Below are 13,577 nucleotides of genomic sequence, written 5' to 3'. Positions count from 1 at the left end.
GTATTTATTTTTACTTGATTTTGAATTGCAAATGCCAGACGTTTTAAAATGGTCTTTGATTCATCTTTCTATTCCCTCAGTACTCAATATGTAGTAGAGTCTCAAGAAACGGTTGCTGAGTTAAGATAAATTAAGAACTAACAATTTTTATTGAATTGTAGTGTTTGCCTCATCCATGACCTTGACCCATATCTGCTCCTGAACCCTGCATTTGGAACTTTTAACAAATAATTTTTTTAAGGTAAGAGCCAACAATTATTCAGCTCCTACCATTGCCAAATACCGAGCTAGATGGTTCATATACTTATGTTGTCTAATGCTGACAACAATCTCAAGGGACAATGATATTACCCACATTTTATAAAAGAGGAAGCTGAGACACAGGAAATTAACTCACGAAACTTGTCTGAGGACATATGGGCTCACAAAACATAAAACTACAGCTATAACTTGGCTTTAGCTCCAGTACTTGTGGTCTTTTCACCACATGGGTTGCCTTCTTTGGTGAAAATGAGAGTACTGTAATAAAGTACATGTAAGTTCCAGACACTCAATTTTGTCTCCTTTCTATTACCTTAGGGCCTCTAAACATCACCCAGCAATCAAACATATTTTTCAATACTTTCATAGCCAGCCTCCCGCATTGCCTTGTAGTATATCCCCAGTTCAAAAGATGTACTGTCTCATTCAGTTGCTCTTTACTGAAAGAACACCCAGTTCCTCCATTCTCTGTCTTCCCTCGGTCTGACGTATATAAAAGTTACATAATCACTAGCTCTGGAATTATATAGGTGTACACACTGCCATCACATCTATTCATGGGTTTGCTTCACTGAAAGTTACTGAATTTGTCTGGGGCATCACAAACCTGTCAGAGCTGTCACCCATGCACCCAAATAATGCAGGGATTAGTATCTTTACATAGTGAATAAATAAAACCTAATTTTGTTAAATTTGAATCACTGAATGAGGATTTCTTTTGACAATTATATAACATTTATTAATAGTTTTATAAGCTGGAAAATGTTCTTACTAGTTCCTGAAGCTGAAATTGGCTGTCAGCTACCAACAGATGTCAATTTAACAAGATACCTGGATTTCAGAGGATTTCATTTTGAAAACTTCACATCGTCCTCTAACTCTCACGTGGTAATATCCAAAACTCAGGTGAACCTTAATCAGGGTAACTGTAGTCTTTATTATTTGAAAATTATGCCATTGAGTGATTTATTTTCTATAAACACTTGAAACACACACACACACATATTCACACACACACAAACCCATCCTAGCAGTTGACAAACACATTATCACAGTTTGTTATGAGAAAATTGACAAAAATATTATATTTCTGGTACTTGGTCAATAAATTGTCCAAATAGTACAATATTGGATCTAGGAAAATGCGCAGGACTCTTAGAATACATGCAATTATTTCTAATCTTTTAACTCTGTATTTTGGACACAAGCAATGGCACTGGTGGGAAGACTTAATGCATTATATCTAGACAATCTAGACAATAGTAGAGCAAATATATGTTCAAAAGCACTTCTTTCTTTAGTCATTACTATGTGCTGTGCCTTGTTCTAAGCATTTTTTAAATTATTTAGTGTCATCATAATAACACTAGGAAGTGAATAGCATTAATATCTCTGTTTAACAGGTGGGAAAATAAGGAGAGAGAAGTTAAGGGGCCTACCTAAGAAAAATTAAGTACTAGAGTAAGTAAAAGTAAAAGTAAGTACTAGGTCTTCAATTTAAGTGTTATCCACCAAGCTATATCATCCATAGATCCTCTTGATTGAAGCAGAAAATGAAAAGGAAGCTACCAACCTCTATTTGACAGGGCTTTAAGATAGGAACATATAATTTTTTCACTTGGAGATTATTCAGTCTAACCTTCCATCTGATGCATGAATAATCACCTCTGCAACATCTCTGATTCATCCTGCTTGAACATTTATAATACCAGGTAATTTAAAACCTGCTGGAGCCCTTGAGTTCATTTTGCAGTGGCTTTAATTACTAGCAAGTTCTTGTTCATGTTCTGTTTTCCCTTCATTTCTGCTTACTAGATCCTAATTATTTCTTGGAACTGAATGAATAAGCTTTACCTATATATGTACATTGTATTTGTTTTCTAAGGCTGCTGTAAAAAAGTACCATAAGCCTGGTGTCTTAAAACAATACAAACTTGTTGTCTCACAGTTCTGGAGCTAGAACTCTCAAATCAAGGGGTCAGCAGGGCTGTCCTGTCTCTGAAAGCTGTAGCAAAGTTCTTCTTAGTCTCTTCCTATTTTCTTGTGGTTTTCAGGCAATCTTTGGTGCTCTTTAGCTTGCGCAGTATAACTCCAATTTCTGCCTTTGTCAGTGCATGACATTCTACTGTGTTTCTATCTTCACATGGCCATCATCTTATTTTTTTTTAATTTTTATTTTTATTATTATTATTTTTTTTATTATACTTTAAGTTTTAGGGTACATGTGCACATTGTGCAGGTTAGTTACATATGTATACATGTGCCATGCTGGTGCGCTGCACCCACTAACTCGTCATCTAGCATTAGGTATATCTCCCAATGCTATCCCTCCCCCCTCCCCCCTCCCCACCACAGTCCCCAGAGTATGATATTCCCCTTCCTGTGTCCATGTGATCTCATTGTTCAGTTCCCACCTATGAGTGAGAATATGCGGTGTTTGGTTTTTTGTTCTTGCGATAGTTTACTGAGAATGATGGTTTCCAATTTCATCCATGTCCCTACAAAGGATATGAACTCATCATTTTTTATGGCTGCATAGTATTCCATGGTGTATATGTGCCACATTTTCTTAATCCAGTCTATCATTGTTGGACATTTGGCTTGGTTCCAAGTCTTTGCTATTGTGAATAATGCCGCAATAAACATACGTGTTCATGTGTCTTTATAGCAGCATGATTTATAGTCATTTGGGTATATACCCAGTAATGGGATGGCTGGGTCAAATGGTATTTCTAGTTCTAGATCCCTGAGGAATCGCCACACTGACTTCCACAATGGTTGAACTAGTTTACAGTCCCACCAACAGTGTAAAAGTGTTCCTATTTCTCCACATCCTCTCCAGCACCTGTTGTTTCCTGACTTTTTAATGATTGCCATTCTAACTGGTGTGAGATGATATCTCATAGTGGTTTTTATTTGCATTTCTCTGATGGCCAGTGATGATGAGCATTTTTTCATGTGTTTTTTGGCTGCAAATCAATTCAAGATGGATTAAAGATTTAAACGTTAGACCTAAAACCATAAAAAACCTAGAAGAAAACCTAGGCATTACCATTCAGGACATAGGCGTGGGCAAGGACTTCATGTCCAAAACACCAAAAGCAATGGCAACAAAAGCCAAAATTGACAAATGGGATCTAATTAAACTAAAGAGCTTCTGCACAGCAAAAGAAACTACCATCAGAGTGAACAGGCAACCTACAACATGGGAGAAAATTTTTGCAACCTACTCATCTGACAAAGGGCTAATATCCAGAATCTACAGTGAACTCAAGCAAATTTACAAGAAAAAAACAAACAACCCCATCAAAAAGTGGGCGAAGGACATGAACAGGCACTTCTCAAAATGGCCATCATCTTATAAGGATCCCAGTCATATTGGATTAAAGGCCCACCCTATGGCAATATGACTTTACCATATCAAATTACATCTGCAATGACCCCATTTCCAAATAAGGTCACATTCTGAGTAATGATCATTAGGACTTAATCGTATCTTTTTGGAGAAACACAATTCAAATCATAAAGGCATTCATTCAAGTATTTAACAACAACAGCTATGCCCACTTCCCTAGCCTATGCTTCTCCAGCCTAAAGATAATCAGAATCCATCATGTGAAACTTATGGGCTTTTCATTCCCCATCACCCTGGTTATTTTATTCTGAACACACTTCAGATTATCAGTAATAGCTCTAAGTGAGCTATCCATACCTGCAATCATTTCTCCAGGTGCAATCTACTCAGAGCAGCAATGAGAAGGATGATTGATTTGGTTACTGTCAGTCTATTAAGACAGTTTGAGATCTTGTAAGCTTTTTTAAAAGCCAAGGCACACTTTTGGGGGAAGATATATATATATATATATATATATATATATATATATATATATATATATAATTTTCCTATGTATTCTATGTGTATATTGGTATATATACATGTATGTATTTCTATGTGTGTGTGTATATATATGTGTATATATATACATATACCTATATATGTGTATATATATGTGTGTATATATATATATACATATATGTGTATATATATGTGTATATATACACATATATATACACATATATGTGTATATATACACATATATATACACATATATGTGTATATATACACATATATATACACATATATGTGTATATATATGAGTATATATACACACACACATCGGTTCCCTTGTGTAGGTGCTAGGATATTTACCTTTCAATCCTAAGAAGAAATAAAAAGAAAAAAAGATATTTATAAAGAAAGCTATTGGGACAACTGGATACATCTGAATTTTGAGTTTGTGTTAGATAATATTACTGTGCCGTTTAAACATATCTTAAGTGTGGTTTTCACATTATGTCCATTCAAGTATTTAAAGACTGTGGCTATGCCCAAATAGTCAAATGAATCTTAAGCAAAATGAACAAAGCTGTGGGTATCATATTAACTGACTTCAAATTATGCTATAAGCCTATAGTAACCAAAACAGCATGATACTATTAATAGTATAAAAATAGACATATAGATCAATAGAACATAATAGAAAACCCAGAAATAAAACCACATACCTACAGGCAATTTATCTTCAACAAACTCGACAAAAAGAGACACTGGGGAAGGACACCTTACTCAATAAACGGTGCTGGGAAAATTGGATTAGCCATATGCGGAAGAACAAAACTAAACCCATATCTCTCACCATATACAAATAGCAACTGAAGATGGATTAAAGACTTAAATGTAAGACCCGAAACTCTACAAACCCTGGAAGAAAACCTAGTATCTGTCTTTAAATGGACTATTCAGAACTACATATATATCTACAACTGCACATTCTCTAAATTTGTGTTACACAAACATTTATTTGTTTATTCAGTAACCCGCTCACCTGTGCAAGGTTCTAAAAGTACAAAGTAAACATCAGCTTCTCCTGAGAGCACACTAAATTTATACAACTTAAACTTATCACTGGACTTTGTGCTTCTCTGAAGTATAAGCTTCCATTTTCTCCCATTAATTATGCTTGAAATCTCCAAAATATCTCTTTCCTCTATTATATTCTTTCCATTCCTATTGCAAATACCCAATGTCAGATTGTTGTAACCATTAGCTAGAGTATTGCAGTAACCTCCTAATAGTTTCCCCACGCATTGTGCCTCTCTGTACTCCTATATATTTTATCCATTAATGTCATTAATGGATAAGTGTCATAAAATAATAAAATAAATGTCATAAAATGGATAAAATCCATTAATTCCTTTAATGGATAAAATATATAGGAGTACAGACAAGCACAATGTCTTGTTGTATTAACTCTTCCATTTCAATGAGAGCTCTCTTTTCTCCTGGACAGTACAAAATTCTCAGATGGCCAATAGTAACTGGGTTTCTGTTGAATTTTTGCCCTTTATCCCTTATAAGGTTTCCCGTAAAATACACAGAGCATCAGAGTGAATCTGATATTTCACTGTGTATCAAACATATTCCGTGCCCAGACCATCACTCATGCCATTCCTCTGTCTGGAAATGGTTGATACTCCATTTCAATAGCTTTTTAACTAATTAAATAGTATCCAAAACTATCCAAAATCAACTGATCAACCAACCAAATAAAAAATTCTGCTTCACAAAGTATCTTTTAATTAGCCTAAATTAACATGACTTCTTTCTTCTTTGATACCCAATCACATGTTGTACCCTTCATGGCCATAAATTGCTTTCTAAAATTATTGTGGATCATTATGGATTTCTTTCGTATTTTTTCTTATCTCTCTACAGGCACAAAGGCTCTTTATCATTATAAGCTGCTTTTTCTCTTTCCCTTACTTTGCTAAGTTTCTGCTGCTTTTCTCCCAACAAAAATACTGCCTATAATATACTCTGCAGTAACTATGGATGGAATTGATTTGCTCATAAACTTATAGTATGTTGCTGCCATTGGTATGGTATATTTTCCCATGAGCAAATTCTTTAAAAGGAGAAAGAAGGCACAAAGTCTAAACAGAGAATTTACTTTCTTCATTTCTTTTGAGTGAAATCTGAGAGCTCACAGAGAACTTAGCTGTTTGTCAATATTCTCTTAGACATAAAGTAGGTTATGGTTCTCAATTCGCCATGTACTGTGTCCTCTGATGAACTTTGGTAAATCCCAGGACCTGAACTTGATACCACATTTTAAATCAGTTCTGTGAATAACCATTAAACACCAATATTAAAGTCAATTTATGGTTAGTCTGTATTTAAAAGCCTGCCTTCATTAACCAGGAGTGAGGAATAATTGAGCATATGAGGGCGAAAGAGGATAGCAAAAGGCAAGAATGCAGATTCAGTGAATTATTGAATTCCACCTCTAACATGGACTTTATTGAAATAGTATTTTTGAAATGCAGAGGTGCCAAGAAGATACCAATTCTTTTTTTCCTTTGTCTTTCAGACTGTCATTTGTCTTACCAGCTCTTTCTCTGAAAGAATCTGATGATATATAGCTCCTGCACATTCTCCGTAAGACATGGAAAGTGGCTCAAGCTGCATGAAAACATCTGCAGCCATGATCCAAAGAAAGATATCTTTATAAAATATGTTAAATAATATTCAGACATAGTTTTTATGATTTAAGTTATTTTCCTGTTATTTTGTGGGCTAAAGACTAAACTGATTTTCAAATGGGAAAATAATACAGTATTTTTAAAATGGCCTTTGCCATTATTTCACTTATAATAAGCTAGCTTTTGTTTTAGTATCTTACAGATTGTATATGAGCAAAATTACATTCCAAAACCAATACTTGAACTTAGACAAATGTAAACTAAGGTGATATGCTGGTGCTAAGACTAGATTAAGAACATGTAAACTGCATATGTAAGATTGCGTCTCTTATTAAACATATACTTGGGCCTTGAAATGCCAACTAATAATTGACTATAAAATTTATGATATTGTGATGTGATTGGACATGGTACATAATTAGTGGACCACTGAGTGTCTCAAAAGGATCTGTACTAAATATATCAATTTTATTTTAAGAATTTGCTTATTTATTTAGTTTTGATTATATTAAAATAAGGTAAAAACAGAAAGGGACAATGATTACATGATTCCACTTATATGAGGTACTCAGAGCAATCATATCAGACAGATAGAAAGTAGATTTTTTTTTTCCCCAGGGGCTAGGAGAAGAGGGGAAGGAGACATTATTGTTCCATGAGTGAAGAGTTTCAGTTTTAAAAAATTTTAAATGTTCTGGAGGTGGATGGTGACGATGGTTGCACTATAAGGCGAATATACTTAATGTCATTGAACTATACACTTAAAACTGATTAAGTTGTTGAAGTGTATATTATGTATATTTTACCACAATTTTAAAAATTAGTTGCTGACTGGGAGTGGTGGCTCATGCCTGTAATCCCAGCACTTTGGGAGGCCGAGGTGGGTGGATCCCCTGAGATCAGGAGTTCGAGACCAGACTGGCCAACATGGTGAAATCCTGTCTCTACTAAGAAATACAAAAATTAGCTGGGCTTGGTGGCGGGAGCCTGTAATCCCAGCTACTCAGGAGGCTGAGGCAGGAGAATCGCTCAAACCCGGGAGGTGGAGGCTGCAGTGAGCTGAGATTTCACCACTGCACTCCAGCCTGGGCGACAGAGTGAGGCTCCCTCTCACAAAAAAAAAAAAAGAAAAAAAAAAAAAATTAGTTGCCATGATAAGACAGACTACAAAATGTGAAACACACTTTGAACTAATAATGATGTCCCTCAAAAACCTTCAATACAGAATGAAAATGCCTAGGGATAATCTTAATGACTCATTTTATAAATATGGTATTTTTTAAAAGATTGAAAGAAAACACAATTTTTCCAAAAACCTTAGTTCCAATATATCAATGCAATGTTAATCACAGCAACTGTGATTTTTATATGCAATTCAAATTATTTTTGAAACAAAGTATTATTTGTAGTAAGTTGTGATATTTCAGTTTAGATATCATCTTAATAAAACACTTTGCGATTTCTTGGTTGTTTAATTTACATATAAGTACATAAATAAGTAGCATAACAATTTCTTGATTGTTATGTACATAAAAAATATATCAGGAAACAACTTGGAATAATATACTGTAGTTCCACACTTTGCCACAAAGTGTCAGTGAAAGCATTTGAACCTGCTTCCATCGTCACTTCCGGAATGAGTTTTAAGCATTAAATTCATTGTAATACTTTTTATAATGTAGAACTGAGTATATTTATTTGAAGTTGGATTTTCTAGATAGAAAATAATGTTTAAAGAAGGATAAAATGTCAGTAAACTATCGCAAGAACAAAAAACCAAACACCGCATATTCTCACTCATAGGTGGGAATTGAACAATGAGAACCATGGACACAGGAAGGGGAACATCACACTCTGGGGACTGTTGTGGGGTGGGGGGAGGGGGGAGGGATAGCACTGGGAGATATACATAACGCTAAATGACGAGTTAATGGGTGCAGCACACCAGCATGGCACATGTATACATATGTAACTAACCTGCACATTGTGCACATGTAGTATAAAACTTAAAGTATAATAATAATAAAATAAAAAAAAGAAAAGAAAACAAAAAAAGAAGGATAAAATGGCCAACACCATCTCAATTAAATATAAATAAGGGAACGTGAAATAAAACAACATTTCTAAATGAAAAAGAAAAAAACGCAACTGAATACATAGGGAAGAAAGCCTATATTTAACTCCTATTTTCAAAAAATCTACCTTGAAACAGGTCATGGAATGCAGTCATCCAAAATCATTACAGTATCCAGACTTAAGAACCTGGGAAGCTGACCAGGAGTATTATCTTAAAAAGGTAAAACAAACTCTCCACCAAATCCTGAGGCATTTTCCTTTTTCTTGTTTTCACTCCATCACACTGTTACGGCATTGGCCCTCCTTTCTATTGCTAGTTTTACTCCCTTGTCTTCCTGGGCCAATATGCCTATCTCAATCTCCCATTCTCCACCTACACACCTTGGCAAAGTTGTCCCTAAATCTCCGTCTCAGAAGAACTACATGCAAACGTGCCACTTCCTTTTTTACAACGCTGACGGATGGGGGACTCTTAAGAAGTGCATCTGTGTTGTGAAATGTGCCACCCAAATGGTTATCTAATATGAATATAAATAAAACTCTTTTTTTTTTTTTTTTTTTTTTTTTTTTTTTTTTTTTTTTTGAGCTGGAGTCTCGCTCTTTCGTCCAGGCCGAACTGCAGTGGCACTATCTCGGCTCACTGCAAGCTCCGCCTCCCGGGTTCACGCCATTCTCCTGCCTCAGCCTCCTGAGTAGCTGGGACTACAGGCGCCCGCCACCGCGCCTGGCTAATTTTTTTGTATTTTTAGTAGAGACGGGGTTTCACGGTGTTAGCCAGGATGGTCTAGATCTTCTGACCTCGTGATCCCCCTGCCTCGGCCTCCCAAAGTGCTGGGATTAAATAAAACTTTAAAACTATTTACTGGCCGGGTGCGGTGGCTCACACCTGTAATCCCAGCACTTTGGGAGAACGAGGCGGGGGGATCACCCGCGGTCAGGTGTTCAAGACCGGCCTGGCCAACATGGCGAAACCCCATCTCTACAAAAATACAAAAATTAGCTGGGCATGGTGGTATGCGCCTGTAATCCCAGCTACTCCGGAGGCTAAGGCGGGAGAATCGCTTGAACCCGGGAGGCGGGGGTTGCAGTGAGCCGAGATCGTGCCACTGTGCTCCAGCCTGGGCGACAGAGCGAGACTCCGTCTCAAAAAAAAAAAAAAAAAAAAAAAAAAAAAAAAAAAAAAAAAAAAAATTACCGCATATGCACAAACAGCAATGTATCTTAAATGTGTTTCGGTTTTTATTTCCTCAAGAAAAGAAAATATAAAAGTCTATAATTGGACAAATATTTTCTCATTGCCACTTGCTCATTATGTTAATGTTGACAAAAGCTCTCACTTTTTTCAACCAATGGTGCCTCTGTAGTGCTGATAACCGTTAGGTACAGTGGAGAATAATTAATATATCACAATTAATAATTTGTCTTGAAAGGGATTTAGAAAGAGTATCTTCACACACACAAATGTGCAGGGAGAAAATGCATAGAGGAATGCTATACCACTGAATCCTGTGATTATTATCTCTACAGAAATCAAATCCATAAACAAGTTCTTCAGACAGGAAAAATACAGTGAAGAAAGTGGGAAAATAGGCTTGACTTATCAGCTGTCTCTGAATGGCATGATTTCTCCCAAGGAGGGGCTCAACCACAAATTGGCACCAAGCCTTCTGGCACCAAGAGCTGCCAGAGAACAAAACAGCAGTGTTATTAATAGATCTTCACAGGCCTTTAAGGCTGGCCTGAGGAGAAGGTTAGGAAGACGGAAGGTTCCATAGTCTTAGTGTCTGCAGTTCTATTAATGACTATACCTGGTAGTTACAGTTTCACTCCAGGAAAATTTGTTTTGGAGGAAATGACAACCTTTTGGTTACCCACATCTTTTTACACTTTGTAGATAACTCATTACAAGTCCCCATTCCTAGTGTGATGTCTTAGAAATGCATCTGGATTTTGACCCTGTTCTCAGAGTTCTACAGGGCCATGAAGTCAGTCCTTCTCTTTGACCCTTTTGCATTAATTAACATACACAAGCAACCAATCCGATCCTCCCCAAGACATTTGACTTCTGTTCATCTTACTACCTGCAATGAACTTATTTTGGGGGTCTTTTCTGTAGAAATGCTTTTCTCTTTCACCACATATCTGTCTTTAATCCACTTGTCTTTTGTTCTTTCATTATCTTTCTTTAGTTGTTCTTACTGACTCTCACAACTTTATGTCTCATCTATAGAAGACCAACCCAATATTATAATTCAAAGTTATACCTCTAGTTCTTGGCTCTCTCTCCTACTTTGCATACCAGAATCTCTGACTACAACTGTTTTTGTCTTATAGATGTTCTATCTTTCAATTAAACTCAAAGTATGAATCATAAAATGTGTGTGAGCATGTGTGTGTGTTTCTGTGTGTGTGTATTCAGTTAAAACATTTGGATATTGTCCTACAGACTATGGAGAATTGGAAAATTACAAAATTACTGAGAGATTTTAAGCAACAGAATGGCAATATCCTACTACTATTTTTCAAAGATTACTTAGGCGGAATATGTGGAAAATATATGTCTTTATGTTGCAAGCAGAAAGATTAATACTGACAGTTTTAAAATTCCAAGAAAGCAAGTTGGTAACCAAAAAATGGAAAAAGGTGAATGCCAAAAATAATAATGAGGTTGAAATATCAGGCCTTAGTGAGGGATTAGATATGAGGATGAGAGAGTAAGAAGAACTGAGGATGATTAGCAGGTATATTGCTTGACAGCTGGGGATGCTCACTGAGCTAGGGGATAAAGGATAATGAAGTAGCTTTGTTTGGAAGAGTAGATAGAAGATGAGAAATTCAACTTTGTATATGTAATTTTGAAGCACCTGTGAGTTATCCTAGTGTCAATACCCAGTTGGCATTTAGATTTATGGTTCTATACTTCAGGAGATATAATTTCTTTACATGTAAATATTTGGGATTCATCAGAATAGAAATTGTGATTAAAGCTTGTGGAGTGGATAAGATCAACCAGTGACAGAATTAGAGTAAGAAGGGAAGAACCTAAATCATCTCCAGAAAACTGTGCAGTTTCAACCACATATTCCTGGTTGAGAATATCCAGAAAGTGCCAATTGTTCTCTGAAGTACTAAATATTGTAGTACGAAAGTATACATTTGTTTTACAAATAAAATAGTTTTTACAAATATTACAAAATATTTTACAAACAAAATAGTTTCTATTTCTGGTAACGGCAGATAAGCTTACTGCAGAACAAACTTCCCACCTAAAACAACCAGAAGTGTTACACATTTCTTTAAGACATTGGAAAGCTACTAAGGCAGAAGGGACATCAAAGGCCAATATCCTGGAGAAAATGCAAGGGGGAGATGCTCTGGCATTTAGCACCTCTTTTCTTCTCAAAGTTTTTGGCAATTTGCAAACTCTAGCTAAGAACAGGAGAAGAGAAACAGAGAACAAAGCTGATAATATGAGATGCTGAGCAGGAAATTTAGTAGCCTAACCAAAAATAAGATGATAATTGGAGTTCAAGGCCTATCAAGTAGGTAAACAACCCTGGCTTTCAGCTGTAACTCCAAGTTATGAACTCTGATAGGGATAAATCTGAAGTAGACAAGCTCTCCTAAAGAATGAAGCCCAGCTTCCAAAGCCTCCAGTGACTGACGGGATAGTGGTTTTCTGTCCCAACACTAGCTGCTGGCCAAAGCAAAAGCAAATTCTGTATGAAAGAAGATAATATCTAGAACATAAAAGAATTTCTACAATTTTTCATAAAATATTTCAGAAATTTTAAAATGATTGAATTAATAATGTCAAGAAATTAGATATATTATAAAGAATATAAAAAATAGAAAAATAGTCCAAGGAAATTATAGAACTTAAAAATATGTGAACTGGAAACACAACAAAGAGATTTAACAGAAAGAAAGATTAGATAGAACCATCTAATAGGATTATACAAACTAATAGAAAATATCCAAGCTAAAGAACAGAGAGGAAAAAAGGAAAATGCAGAAGAGTGTGCATAACACATGGTGAAAATTCTATTATACATGTGATCGGATTCTCAATATGTGTGTATAGAAGTAGCATGAGACAAAAGCAATCTTTTAAAAAGATATTGGCAAGGCAAATACATTATCTAAGAATTTTTCAAAACGAATTAAAGGTATATATTTGTAGATATAAGAAGTGCTATAAATTTCAACCAGGATAAATATAAGAGAAAATCACACCCACTTATATTATCATAAAACTGCTGATAAACCAGTGACAAAAGGAAAAATCTTAAAGCAGGAAGAAGAAAATGCATCACTTCCAAGTTGTCATATTGGGATTGACAGCTAAATTCTCGAAAGTTAATATCTACAAATACTAATTCACATAAATAGTCTTTCCCTCAGTGATAAGGAGTAAGTGCACAAAGTCTTTTATGGTAATTTCTATTTAGCATTGTGCTGGAGCAAGGGTAATAAAGCAATAAAAATAAATAAAATAATGAAGTTTGGAAAGGATTAAATAAAACCTATCATTATCCACAGAGGGCATACTTATTAAGTGTGAAAGAATCTCCAGATAAACTACTAATCTTAATAAATACCTTAGTAACACTTGCTGAATATAAAACAATATGTAACATAAGAGCACGTGAAATTGATATATAAAATATAATGTATATATGCAAAATCAATTATGT

The 13,577-nt window shown here is 35.4% G+C and overlaps 1 protein-coding gene across 1 annotated transcript in view; it reads right to left on the bottom strand.

Moving 5' to 3' along the window:
• The window catches only part of HCRTR2 (hypocretin receptor 2), a 119,512-nt gene that overhangs the window by 38,246 nt on the left and 67,689 nt on the right, over window positions 1-13,577 (bottom strand). The gene's annotated exons all lie outside the window — the stretch shown is intronic.

Source organism: Pan paniscus, chromosome 5 (assembly GCF_029289425.2).
Source record: "Pan paniscus chromosome 5, NHGRI_mPanPan1-v2.0_pri, whole genome shotgun sequence".
In the NCBI taxonomy this organism is placed as follows: domain Eukaryota; kingdom Metazoa; phylum Chordata; class Mammalia; order Primates; family Hominidae; genus Pan; species Pan paniscus.
Note: the sequence above shows the minus strand (reverse complement) of the source record. Positions and strands in the feature narration are given on the sequence as shown.